The 13,087-nt window shown below is 44.9% G+C and overlaps 1 protein-coding gene across 4 annotated transcripts in view; it reads right to left on the bottom strand.

Moving 5' to 3' along the window:
- Positions 1 to 13,087, bottom strand: part of ZMIZ2 (zinc finger MIZ-type containing 2) — a 141,099-nt gene that overhangs the window by 71,107 nt on the left and 56,905 nt on the right. For 2 of the 4 annotated variants that reach the window (XM_061593399.1, XM_061593400.1), the window contains exon 2: positions 10,111 to 10,163. The exons of the other annotated variants lie outside the window; for them this stretch is intronic. The gene's annotated coding sequence lies outside the window, so the exon portion shown is untranslated. The remainder of the gene's footprint in view (positions 1 to 10,110; positions 10,164 to 13,087) is intronic. 4 annotated transcript variants of the gene reach the window in all.

Below are 13,087 nucleotides of genomic sequence, written 5' to 3'. Positions count from 1 at the left end.
TAGGGACCAAAACAAGATGTCTAAGACTCCCTGGAATTCTGGACAACTACATCCGTATGCCAGAGAGGTTCTTCCAATCACCTGCTACCTAAGATCCTTTTAATTGGAGATGCTGGGGATTGAAAGGGGGAACTTCTGCCTGCAATGCATGGGCTGTTTCACCAAGCTGCGATCCTTCCCAAATGCAAAAGGGGACACAGCTCCTGAACTTTTAATAATTGTGCAGCAGAGGGGAATTTCAGGAGGAGTTTTTCTCCTTCTCAACCCTACATGACAAATTGGCATCTGTCAAAATTCCACCTACTGCATAACTATTAGCACCGCAGGAACCCAATCCTTCTTTGCATCTGCTCACACTATCAAAATCTGTGTTAATTTATTGGCAAAGTCTTTGCGATCAGAAGCAAGGAAGTAGCTCCCTATATAGGCCATCCTTCTGTTGGTCTTTTGATGCTATTGTGTTTTTACTAAAGATGTAAACGTTCTCCCCAGTACTCTTTATTTCTCCCCTCTTAAACCTTTAAGCAGAGAGTATCCAAGTTTGATTTTTATATTTACTTATTTTTACAATATGAATGGTTTGCATCAATTAAAGGTGTAAATTGGGCATAGGGCTATTAATTCCAGTTACCAAAGCATTCCTTTCCCTGCCCCGCCCCCCAGCCAAGCTATAAAAGGCAACAGATGAGGCAACCTAGATGAGTTTCTTCTCTCTCTTTTTTTTTTATCGTGTGTGAGGAGAGGGCTGGGAGGCAAGGACCTTCCCTCTTCCTAGGTATTTGCACTACCAAACTAGTTCCAAAACATGGGGAAGGAAAATAGACATTAAATGACTTGTGTAACCACACAAGTTAATGCACTTAAACACATATTAATTGGAAGTATACATGCATACCTTTTAAACACCACCCACTTCCCAATGCTGAAGCTGAGTAAGAAAACAAAATATTTAGCAGAGCTACTGTCGTAGGTGGGTATGTTTTATTTTTGACTTGTTCTTACTGCATTTATTCCAATTCCCCAGGTATTTCTATTGCAGAGGCTCAGGTATTCATTATCAACATCAATTTGAACCAACATGGGGTAACTTAAAGAGCATAGACAGACAACACACTTTCCCAAAAAGCAGCAGGTGCACTTGCAGAGCACGCAATAGGATTATTTGCAACTAAGTTCTACTCAGAGTAGACCCATTGAAATACATGGACATGACTCACTTAAGTCCATTAATTCTGATGGGTCTACTCTGAGTAGAATTCAGCTGCATACAACCCCGTGTCTATTGATTCCAGTGGGTATGACTAGTACTGGATACAACTTCTAGTTTATATTTATGATGTTTAGCCAGCTTTTCCTAACTGGCCAGAAACTAGTGGGGTGGGGTAGTATCTATGGCAGTGGTTCTCAAATTCTTTCCCCCAGGAACTCCTTGAAAATCACTGTGGGTTGTGGCAGATTTTTGTGGCAGACTTAATGCTTTTTGTGCCTGTTATAGCCATTGTACTTTCATAGAATTCAAATTGTAATACAATAAAATATAATATGAGGAGCAGCAGCAATCAAAATACAATTAAAATCAATATTCATATTCAATGTGATAGATGTGCCATTTCCCATCTTCAACCACAAATCCACAGCCACACTACGGGCCACCTGAATGGAGCTCGCAGATCACAGTTTGGGAACCCCTCATCTATGCTTAGGATTACTTGTTCCAGACTCTGAGAACTTTCCTTTCAGGAGCTAACGTTTCATCAAGATTCTCCTGCCACTGCTGATGGGAGAAGCCACATCTGGCCTGGCAGTGCAATCTTCTTGAGATGAGGAGGTACGATCTGTGGGATCACCTAATACCCTCCTTTCCCTTATTTGTTTTATTTAAAGCATTTTTATCCTGTTCTTCAGCCAGTAAATTTCCAGAGAGGTTCACAGATAAAGAATAAGACAGCCCCTGCCCTCAGGCTTTCAATCTAAAGACACAAGAGGAAAAAGGGGAGAGGTGGGAAGAGGAAAAAACAAGCAAGCTGCAGCACCAGTTCTGAAAGTTATAGTTCTTATAAACACCAGTTGGAAGGGCAGCAGTTCAAGTAGCCTGATGGAATGGCTACCACTAGGTGACCGTTGAAGGAGAGTTAAAAGCAATTATTTCTCAGAACTGATGGAGTACTTTGCTTCCCTCTGCTTCAGCCTAATAGAATAGCTCCCTCTAGGTGACCTCTGCAGATCTCCAACAAGAACTTACTTCTCCTTGTACCTCCAACCCACAATTTGCAATGAAAGCTTAGGAAAACTACACAGTACTCATGTCTGATTTTTATACCTAGTAGCCCTATAGCAATTAGCAGCAATTATATAGGAGCATGCTTAAATTCAAAAAATCTGAACATGGAATGGGACTACCATTATTTTTCTTATAACGATGAACATCTTTAGCTGCCTTCTACAGCATGAGACCACTGGTCCATTGAACCAACCCTACTCTGACTGGCAGCATTTGCCTACTGTCTGAGGTAGGGAGAGGCATTTTCTAGTCCTGTGGCCTAAGATCTTTCTTTCTTTTTTGCTACAAGTGCAGGAGACTGAACCAGGGATCTTCTGCGTGTAAAGCATGTACTCAGCCACTGAGCCAAGATACTCTCCTTGGGTATGCAAGAGGCTTTGAAATTCTGACTTCATCATTACATTGTGGCTTTAAAGTAAACTGGGCCTTCCAACTTTTAACAGAACCATTCCACAATTTATGAAGGGGTTTTTTTTGGGGGGGGGGGAGATCACTTAGCTGGACATTTACTTAGACCCCTCCAAATGGATACATCTTCCTGCACTTTGCTGTGATGATCCAGAGCAGGGGTTGCCAACCTGTTTGAGCCCATTTGCAAACTGGAGTCATGGGTACCACACACACACACACCACAATCAGACACGCTGCAGACATACACTGCAGACATGCACGCACATTCACTCCCATCCCCTCCTGCTATCCATAGGCTTGAAAGAAATGAGCAAGCACTGAGAAACTGCGGGGAAACAGATTTTGGCTAAACACTAGGAGAAGAAGAGCTATTCAACAGTGGAACAGACTGCCACATGAGGTGGTGGGCTCTTCTTCACTAGAGATATTAAGTAGCGTCTGGACAGCCATCCATCGAGTCTGCTGTAGCTGCATCCTACATCGTACAAGATCAGGGATGGGGCATCTTTGACCCTCGAGATGTTGCTGAACTACAGCCCTAGCAAGCATGGCCAGGAGTGATGGGAGTTGTAGTTCAGCAACATCTGGAGGATCAGTGGCTCCCTACCCTGGTATAGATCTATACAGAGCAGGAGGTTGGGACAGAACGTCCAAGGTCCCTTCCAGATCTATAGTTTCATGATCTTATCTTGGCTGTGCTTAACCTGCTGCATTAGCTTCCATCCCGTTTCCAAGCACAATTCAAAGTGCTGATTATTACCTCTCAAAGACCTGTAATGCTTGGGGCTGAGCTACCTGAAGGTTCACTTGCCTCCACTGCAGCCTGTTAGCATATCAATATCTTCTATAGAGGCCCTCCTCCAACTACTCCCACCATTCAAGGAAAGGCAGATGTCAATGCTAGATGGGGCCTTCTCAGTGGTGGTGGCCCAGCTTGCAGAGCGTTTTCCCCAGGGAGTTTTGCTTGGTGCCTCCTTTGTTATGTTCCCACAATGGACAAGTCCCTTTTTATTTTATCAGGCCTTTTAAATAATTCCACCAAAATTGGCTTTATATTGCTTTTAGAAGCAGTTTCAATCATGTATTTTTACCATTGTGTTTTTATGGATTGCATTTTATTTTTAAACATGCTCCAAGCCTCCCCGGGGGAAAAATACTGGAAAAGCTTAATGCAATGTAAGAAAGAGCAATCACTACAAGGAAAAGGGGGAAATTCATCATGCTGGACCGTTGAGAGTCCACTGACTATTTAAGGGGCTTCAACAGGCTATTTCCCCCAAAACAAGTTTCTGGTGGCTTTAGAACAGGAGGCCTACAGGTTCCCTGCCTTAAGAGAAGGCAAGGTTCATTGGCTCTCTTTTTTCCCATCCCTGCAATTCAGCGCCACAAAGAGATGTCCCTGCTGAATTTATGTCTGTCATGCTGTTGTGAAATGCACAGGAATCCTGCCAAACAAACAGAGGCTGCCGCCTCAGTTACCCTGGAGGCAGTAGCACACTTACAATAGCGAACAGGTGCTCGAAGGAGACTAGGACTTCTGTACCTTTAATAGATGTTTAAAGAGAGTATTTTGTCAGGTACAGCTTGTCACGGTCAAGAAGCAGTTATTGAAATGTCTGCTTCTAAACACCTGTTAAAGGCACACAAACCCTGTATTTGATCACTCTAGTCTTAACGATAAAGGTTGCAATCCTAAGCGCACTTACTTGGAAGTCAGATGCATTGAATAAAGTGGGTGTTACTTCTGAGTATATATGCAGAAAATCAGCTGCACCAGAACATGGGTAGGAAGCTGTCTTATACCAGGTCAGACTATTGGCCATCTGACTCAATACTGTCTACTCAAGATTAGCAACTGCAATCTGCCACTGTGCTACAGAAAGATCCTTTGCGATCTTTGTTTACCCTTTTATTTTTTAAGAATTATATCCTGCCCTTTTTCTACTCCCAGGGTGGCTAACAAGTAACAAACCAACCATCAAAAATAAAACAGTATATCAATGCAACAAAACATGTAGCAATGGAAATACTGCAAGAGCAGAATGAAACCAGAAAATATCTTAGAAGGCCTAGGAACATAAAAGATATACTGAAAGGATATAAAATAACAGGCACCAGACAACAGCCACCTACTCCCAGTGAAAGTGTTCCACAGATGGGGTGCCATGATTAAAAAGGCCCCCTCAACAGTTGCCATCTGTCTCACTTCAAAAGGTCAGAACACCTGGAGAAGAGTCTTCAAAGATGATCTGGAACATCTGGCACTGGGATACTAAGCTGTACCCTTCAGCTAGTATCCCAGCACCAGCATTTTGGGTCAATGGAAGTGGCTAAGAAGCCCTCAAAAACAGCCCCGGGTTCTACTGTAGCAGTGGTTCCTGAACTCCCCCCCCCCCAAACACACAGCCCACTTGAAAATTGCTGGGGAGCTTGGTGAACCACTTAATGATTTTTCTGTCTGTTGTAGCAGTTGTAATGCACTGTGCTAGGTGCTGTATATGACTTTTAGTTGTATTTTTATTACTTCTTTTATTTCTTATATATTGCATTTTATGTATTCCATAGAATTCCAAATGTAATACAATAAAATATAAGAAATAAAAGAAGCAGTAAAAATGCAGTTAAAAATCAATATGAGCATTTGATGCAATGGATGTGCCATCTCCCGTTTTCAGCCACAAATCCACAGACGCACCACTGACCACCTGAATGAAGCTTGTGGACCGCAGTTTGAGAACCCCTGTACTACAGCCTCTAATCTGGAGTCCTCAGAGACTGAAGATGGCAATACAACCTTTTCAGGCCAGAGAGGTGCTGGCTTTAAGGACTCCTGTGGTGACAGACCTTGTGAGGAGGCAGGAACATCAAAGGCTGGCTCACAAGGCACATTCTCCTCCCAGTCCATGGCTACTAGCCATAATGGCTATGCTCTACCTCCACAGTTGGAAGCAGCATACTTCTGAATACCAGTTCCTGGAAACTGCAGGATGGGAAAGTGCTGTTGTCTTCAGGTTGTGCTTCTGGGCTTCCCATTGGGGCATCTGGTTGGCCACTATGAGAACGGGATGCCATTGGCCTGATCTAGTGGGCTCTTCTTATGTCCCCTAGATCCATGGCCTCTACCTCTGAAAAATTTCCAGCCCCAGCAGCCTATCCCATCCTAGCAGCAGCTCTTAATACTGATGAACATGATCCCTATTTTACAGACTGAGAACCAAGGATGAGTATCTGTGACATACCTCCAGCTGGTATTCGAACATTGCCTTGTGGACTATATTAGGGACAATATACATTAGCAGTAGCCAACACGTTGCCTCTAGATGCTGGACTACAATTTGCATGGTCCCTGATCATTGGGTGAGGCTGATGGAAGCTGCAGTCCAAAAAACATCTGGAGGACACCACATTCCTGGATTTACATCATGCAAGGGTCTGACAAATAAAATTCAAGAACCAGGAAGGAATAGGGTATGAATTAAGCTTCTGAAACTTAATGCAAACAAGCTCAGCTGCTCTGCATGCACACTGGGTGGTTAATATACTACAACGGGGAGAGTGAGGAGTATTCTGTTTGTTTTAAGGAAAGGCAGTAGATGATCCTAACACTGGCTCTGAGCGTCAGTTCAAGCGTTTGCTCAAGCTGAATAAACACCTAAATAGTCCTTGCCTTCTGTGGCTGTTGTCCTTGCTTTTCCTGAAATCATGTGACAATGAGTTCCCCACATCACTCCTATGTGAATGTGTATATGAATATTTATGTCTTCCTCCCTACTTACCCCCTGCTTGCCTTGTCTACGTAATGGGCTAGTTAAGATGAGAAGTCAACAAGAAGCTGTAAAGGGGGAGGAATGTGCAGTTTCCAGGCAATTGGCCAGAAGCACTTGCTGTTTTTGACAGGGCAGGGGGCTGCCATCCTCAAGTAGCTGGGAGAAGGAAGAATTTGGGCAAGTTGCCTTGCAGCGCTGTATTCGGTGTGTAAACCTCCATCTGCAGAAAATTACCCCTTTTAAACAGAACACAGATATTATAAGCACAAGAGCCAAGTCCTGTTCTGAATCTGGAATTCTTAACCCATTTAAATCTGCCTGATTTACGGCCGGATTGCAGTACTGAGATTGCCTTGATTGTTAAGGTTGAGGACATATACCTGTAGATGTACAGAAAGTACATGACTCTGATGAGTTTCTTGGACCTCTCTCAGAGACTTATACCACCTACAATTGCTTGTATATTTTGGGAGGTGGAGGTAACACAATAACCCAATTTAGATGCAATGCTGAGCCAAACCAAGGCTTAGTATGAACAAGCAAATGTGCAGGTTCCTAGAGTGAAGATTGCAACCACATCTTTCCCCATCCTGCTTCTGCTGCACTACCTAGAACTAAGCCATGATCATTGCTCTGGGAACACACGTTTGTGCACAAACATGGTTTGGCTTAGTGCTACATGTGAGCTGGATCATGGCAGCGTTTCCACTCTTGATGGGAAAGTTTCAGAAGATACAGCGTTGGAGGTTCTCCTCATGCTAATGACAGTTCTCCTTTTCATCTTAGAGAGGATGCCCTGCCCCAGTGGATAGGATCAGTGATGAACTAGATGACAGTAAACAAACTCAAGCCTGGTCGAGGTAAGACAAAATTGTTAAATAGGGAGAAGTCCAGCTGAACTGGGAATAGGTGAACGTCCTGTTTTAGATGAGATTAGGTTCACAGAGTCTGTGGCTTAATTACTGTTTTATATTGCCCTTCCTCTCAGTGGACGTATGTCAGGGATGCTTAACCTGTGGCCCTCCATATCTTGTTGGACTCCAACTCCCATCAGCCCCAGCCAGTATGTCCAATGGTCAGGGATGATGGCAGCTGAAGTCCAATAAGGATACTGCTAATAAGAACACAGGAAGAGCCTGCTGCTGGATCAGGCCAACGGCCCATCTAGTCCAGCATCCAATTCTCACAGTGGCCAACCAGATGCCTATGGGAAGCCCAATAGCAGCACCTGAGGACAACAGCACTCTCCCCTCCTGTGGTCTCCAGCAACTGGTATTCAGAAGCATATGGCCTCCAACAGTGGAGGTAGAACAGAGTCATCAAGGTAAATAGCCATTGACAGCCTTCTCCTCCATGAATTTGTCTAATCCTCTTTTAAAGCCATCCAAAATGGCGGCCATCACTGCCTCCTATGTGAGCGAATTCCATAGTTTAATTATGTGCTGTGTGAAGAAGGACTTTCTTTCGTCTGTCCTGAATCTTCAAACATTCCTCTTCACTAGGTGACCCCAGGTTCTAGCGTCATGAGAGGTGAAGAAAAACGTTTCTCTATCCACTTTCTCCATGCCATACATAATTTTATAAGCTCCTATCATGTCGCCCCCTAGTCACCTTCCCTCCTGCTTTCCCTTGTCTGAACCTTTTCAGAAAAAGTTCTTTCCTTCACTCCTCTCACAGTCCAGAGGGAGGGGCTGATAGCAGAAAGGGTGAGGTTTGGACTGGCAGAGTCTCTGAGTGTTTGATCAATGTCTCCCACCCCACAGGTATTTAAAGCCTACAGCCTTGCTGGAGGAGTGAGCCCCAGGGCGCGAGCCAAAGGGCTGGAAGCCGCCCAGCAAGCCATTAACCAGTAGAGAAGAGCAGATGCTTTTTGAGGTGGTGTTACTTGAAGAGGGGAATAGCTGCATACCGGCAAGATGAGAAAATCTAAGGAATTCAGACAACGATGGTTATGTAGGAATATCATACAGACTAAACTGGACCTCTCACAGTCCCTCAATCGGAGAGGGCAAGAGAAAGTACAGCAGAGCTAGGACAAAATGTCAGGGCAAGAGGCTCCAGGAATGGACAGTGGGACCCCTGCTGGGGGTGGGGGAGAGAGCAAGTGGCTGAGGATATCAATTCTTTACACCAATCCCTAATCTTGACACTGGAAGCTGCAGCCAGCCCAGTGCTGCTGGACTCTAGCTCCCATCATCCCTGACCATTGATCATGCTGGCCGTGGCTGGTAGGATTTCAAGTCCAACAACATCTGGAGCACACAGGTTTCTCAGCTCCGTCCTAGACAGTTCAGGATCACCTCCTTCTCTATATGCCTCTTACATGCATTAAAGATATTCTGAGGAAGCTCAGAGGTCTACACCTTCTGAAGCAAGACCCATAGCTATGAAAAACAGGGCCTTTGCGGTCGTTGCTCCCTTCCAGAAACTGGCTCCCAAAGAAACTAGCCAGGCATACAGAAAGCCATAGTGTTGGACCGGCCTGCATGATGCGTGACCTAACAACTGAAACACAGGCCATTAGCCATATAAGATGACCCAGCAGGGCCTAAGTAAACAATCCCTCTGTCTTTTCTTTTTGCTGGCATGAAGTAAAAATAGATGTTCCGGCATCTGGCAGGCTATAATCAATGGCTAGCAAGCAGCATTTGGCTCAGTGAGTCACAAGTTGTGCAGGCCTGCTGTAGGAAAACACATGAAGTATGAATGACACAAAGGAGAGGCATAAGTTTTACAATGTGATGTAGTACTTAGGCTGCTGGACAAGGGCTGAGGAGACCCAAGTTCGAATCCCCACCTGGATATGAACCTCACTGGCTAATCCTGGGCGAGCCAGCATCTTTCCATCTAACCTATTTCAGAGGGTTGTTGTGAGGACAAAAGTTGATGGGAGCCGTGGAGAACCGTGTATACCTCCACTTGTAAAGATGTAACTATCTTTTCACCCAAAGGATATTATAACCCATCTTCAGCAATTCCTTCCAATGTAATACTGTATTATTGAGAATTGCTGTGGGAAGCGTCCTTCGCTTGATGAATTTCAGCTATCCATCACATTAGGGGTTATTTTAACTGCATTGCTTAAAAGGAGAAATATTCCACAATAGTTCTCAACATTCAGTACAGTAGCAAATGAACATGGGAAGCTTTCTTACATGGAGTGAGATTATTGGTTCTAGCTCAATATTGGCTACACTGGTTGGCAGCAGCTCTTCAAATGATTTCAGACAGGAGGCATTCCCCATCCTATCTGGAGGTGCTGAGAACTGAGCCTGGGTCCTCCTGGTTGCAAAGCAGCTGGCATAACTATTTAATGATTGTCACCTTCCGCTCCCTGATGCTTTAAAAAACATTGAGTAGGCAGAAATTTAATAGGTGATGCTTTCCCCATCCCACCACTTGTGTGCAAGGGAAAGTGTTTACCTGTTGAATTCCCATCTGTCCCACAGCTGTTAACGGGGCCCTGTTAGAAATAAATGTGCTGGTAGGCAGTTCAAGAACAAAGCTACAATCCTACCACCACTTACCTGTGAGTAAGCCCCACTAGATTCAGTAGGACTTACTTCTGAGTAGACAATGCACGGTAACTCATTGTACTGTGGAATGGCAGCTACCACAGGGTGTAGGGAGGTGTAAATTAAGGGGACCTACCTGCAAATCAGGGTTTCCAGAAGTGGTCAATAGCGCAGAGGGGGAATAAAGACCTGGGGGTCAAAAGGGGGTCAAAAAGGAAGTTTATGAGCTATAGTGCGAAAAAAATAATTAGTAACAGCGAGCCTCAGAAATAAAGGCACAGGCATGCAAAGAGTGTCCCTTCTTTACCAATAAGGAACCTCTGTATTTAACAAGATGATGCTACAATACAACAGTATTTTCAGACCATGCATCATTATTTTCACTTTTTTCACTTCCCTATTTCTTACATTTTATGATTCCTAGTAATGGTGACACATGATCAATAAATGGTGATTATATATTGATATTTCAATTTCACTCCTAAGAATTTGGGTTAGGGTCGACGACAACTTTATAAGCTCATCAAGGGGCATTTGGGAAGCCCCGCTCTAAATGAAGATTGTGGCATTCTGTGCTACCTAAACCTTTAACTCGGAAGGAAAAGCCCTACCATCCTTTTGAACCTTGGTGGGAGGAGGGCAGGGGGAGGACGCTATTCATGCCCATAGCACCGTTGATGCCTTTTGGTTTGTGATTACCCCAACTTCCCAAAATGTGTTTTGGAGGAGACCAGTTTGGATGGAATGGCTCTTATCTGAACAAAGGGGGCCCATCTGAGGTCCTCTGAGTGCTTTCAGCAGTCTTTCCACAGGGCTCTGCTAGGCGGCTCTGGTGCTGCAGGAGTTAATCGGATCTGTTCCAACTGGCAAGGCTGGGTGTGGGAGGCTGGGAGTTTTGGAAGATCATTGGACATGGTATGCAGAGTTTTTAAGGGAAGGGAGGGAGGGAGGAGGTTTGCAGCAGGGGAGGCAAAGGAGGAAAGGAGACAGGCAAGCCCATCGTTTGCAAAGGAGGATCCCAGGAGGCGATTAGAGCCGGGCAACCATCGCTCCAGCCCCAGAAAATCTCAGGCCAAATTCAGCAGCAATGGGGGCTGAGACGTCCAAAGGCATTCATGAAGAAGCAGGCCTTGCCCACCCAGGTATCCTCTCACTCAAGCGATGCTGCAGGGCAAAGCCAACACCACTCCTAAAAGAGGAGTATTTCCCTCCTGCAAAACTCTCTCTCTCTCTCTCCCCCCACCTTCAACAGGAAGGATTGTTTGCCAAAGGTGATAATCTTTGGGGTGCTTACATGGGAGTAAGTCCTCTTGAACTCAACAGGATTTAGGAACTCAGGAAGGGGGTCGGCCAATCTCCAACAGAATCATCCAAGGAGGGAGATGATTAATCCCTTCCCTGAAGACAGTACAGACAGTCTGCATGCTCAAACCCCTACCCCACTTATCTATTTAGTCCATCTATATCCCACCTTTCGTCCTAGGAGCTCAAGGTGGCAGACGTGGTTCTCCCTCTCCTCATTTAATCCCTGCAACAACCCTGTGAGGTAGGTTAGGCTGAGAGACAGTGACTGGCCCAAGGTCACCCAGTGAGCTTCATGGCTGAGCGGGGATTCAAATCCTGGTCTCCCTGGGTGTAGTGAAACTACTACACCACACCGGCTCTCTTTTGCCTACAATTTGCTCAATTTTATAAATTTAAAGGATAGTTGTAAGTACAGAACATTATGTGACCCCTTAGCACTTGGGGCTATGCCAGGTTAATAATAACAACAACAACAACAACAATAATAACGGGCTTTCAAGTGTTCAAAGTGATTCACATGCGTAGCTGCTTGTAACCTTCACAAAAGGGTAGCCAATGTGTTGCCTTCCAGATCCTGCTGGACTACAACTCCAACAGTTCCTGAACATGGGCTATGCTACCTGCGGCTGATGCGAGTTACGGGCCAACAACATCCAGAGAGCATTTTGTTGGCTACTCTTGCTAAACTCAGCAGAAATCCTCCTCCTGGCCACCCGGGAAGAGGACAAGGGAGCATGCAAGCCTGGTACCTCATTAGGGCTTAGGCGACTCGCCCACATAATGCAAAATCTACATATATATATACTGACAGTCAGCACGGACTGGGACTTGGGAAACCAGGGTCCAACTCCCCACTCAGCCATGAAGCTTGTTGGGTGACCTTGGGCCAGTCATAGTCTCTTGGCCTAACCTACCTCATAGGGTTGTTGTGAAGATAAAATGGAGATGGAGATGAACCATGCACACCAACTTGAGTTCCTTTGAGAAAAGGTGGGCTATATTTGCAATTATAAATAAACCATGGTTTAATAGAGGGGAAACCGTGTTGCTGCTATGTGTTGCTGGACTACAACTCCCATCTTCCTTGATCATTGGCCAGGTTAGCTGGGGCTGATGGGAGCTGCAGTCCAACAACATCTGAAGGTCATAAAACTAAGCAAATTCATTTTGCTGTTGATCCAAAAGGAAAGCTTGCAGCAACCCAGAAGTAAACACTACAGCAGCCAAGGGATAAAAACGTGATATGTGTATGAACCCCAAAGAACAACATTCTGCCTCATCTACCTCTAGCACTTTGATAGGGTGCATGATTCAGTGTTACAGACTGAGGCTGAGTGTTCCCAGTTCTAGGAGAATTTTAAAAAACCAGCCAATTTGGCATTACACAAGGTAGGTGGCTACTGCCAGATCATGAACAATGGTGTGCAAGGAACCAACTTTGGCGCCTAAGTGGATACCTCTTGGTGCCTAAATTCAGCCCCTTCCAGTTTTGCAGAGAGCTTTACAAGATGTGTGGTTTATCAGCCATCATTTCTAATAAAGGGTCTTTGATCTGAGTTGAAATGGAACCAAGCGCTTAAACCCAGCACATAATGTTTAAAGGATGGTACCTTGTCTTACCCCTGATCAGTTCTGCAGAGTCAATTTTCTTTCTTTTTTTTTTTAAAAAAAGAGGGATTCTTCACTGATCACACAGGTACACCAGCTATGGTGGTTTCACAAAAAGCTGCGACCCAGAGGCTGCCAGCAGATCTTGGTCCTCCTGACCCTGGGCATGAAGCCATGGGCTGCCTTTGCCATTGTATTGT

Source organism: Rhineura floridana, chromosome 12 (genome assembly GCF_030035675.1).
Source record: "Rhineura floridana isolate rRhiFlo1 chromosome 12, rRhiFlo1.hap2, whole genome shotgun sequence".
Taxonomy (NCBI): Eukaryota; Metazoa; Chordata; class Lepidosauria; order Squamata; family Rhineuridae; genus Rhineura; species Rhineura floridana.
The sequence above is the reverse complement of the archived record's forward strand: the minus strand, read 5'-3'. Positions and strand labels throughout refer to the sequence as shown.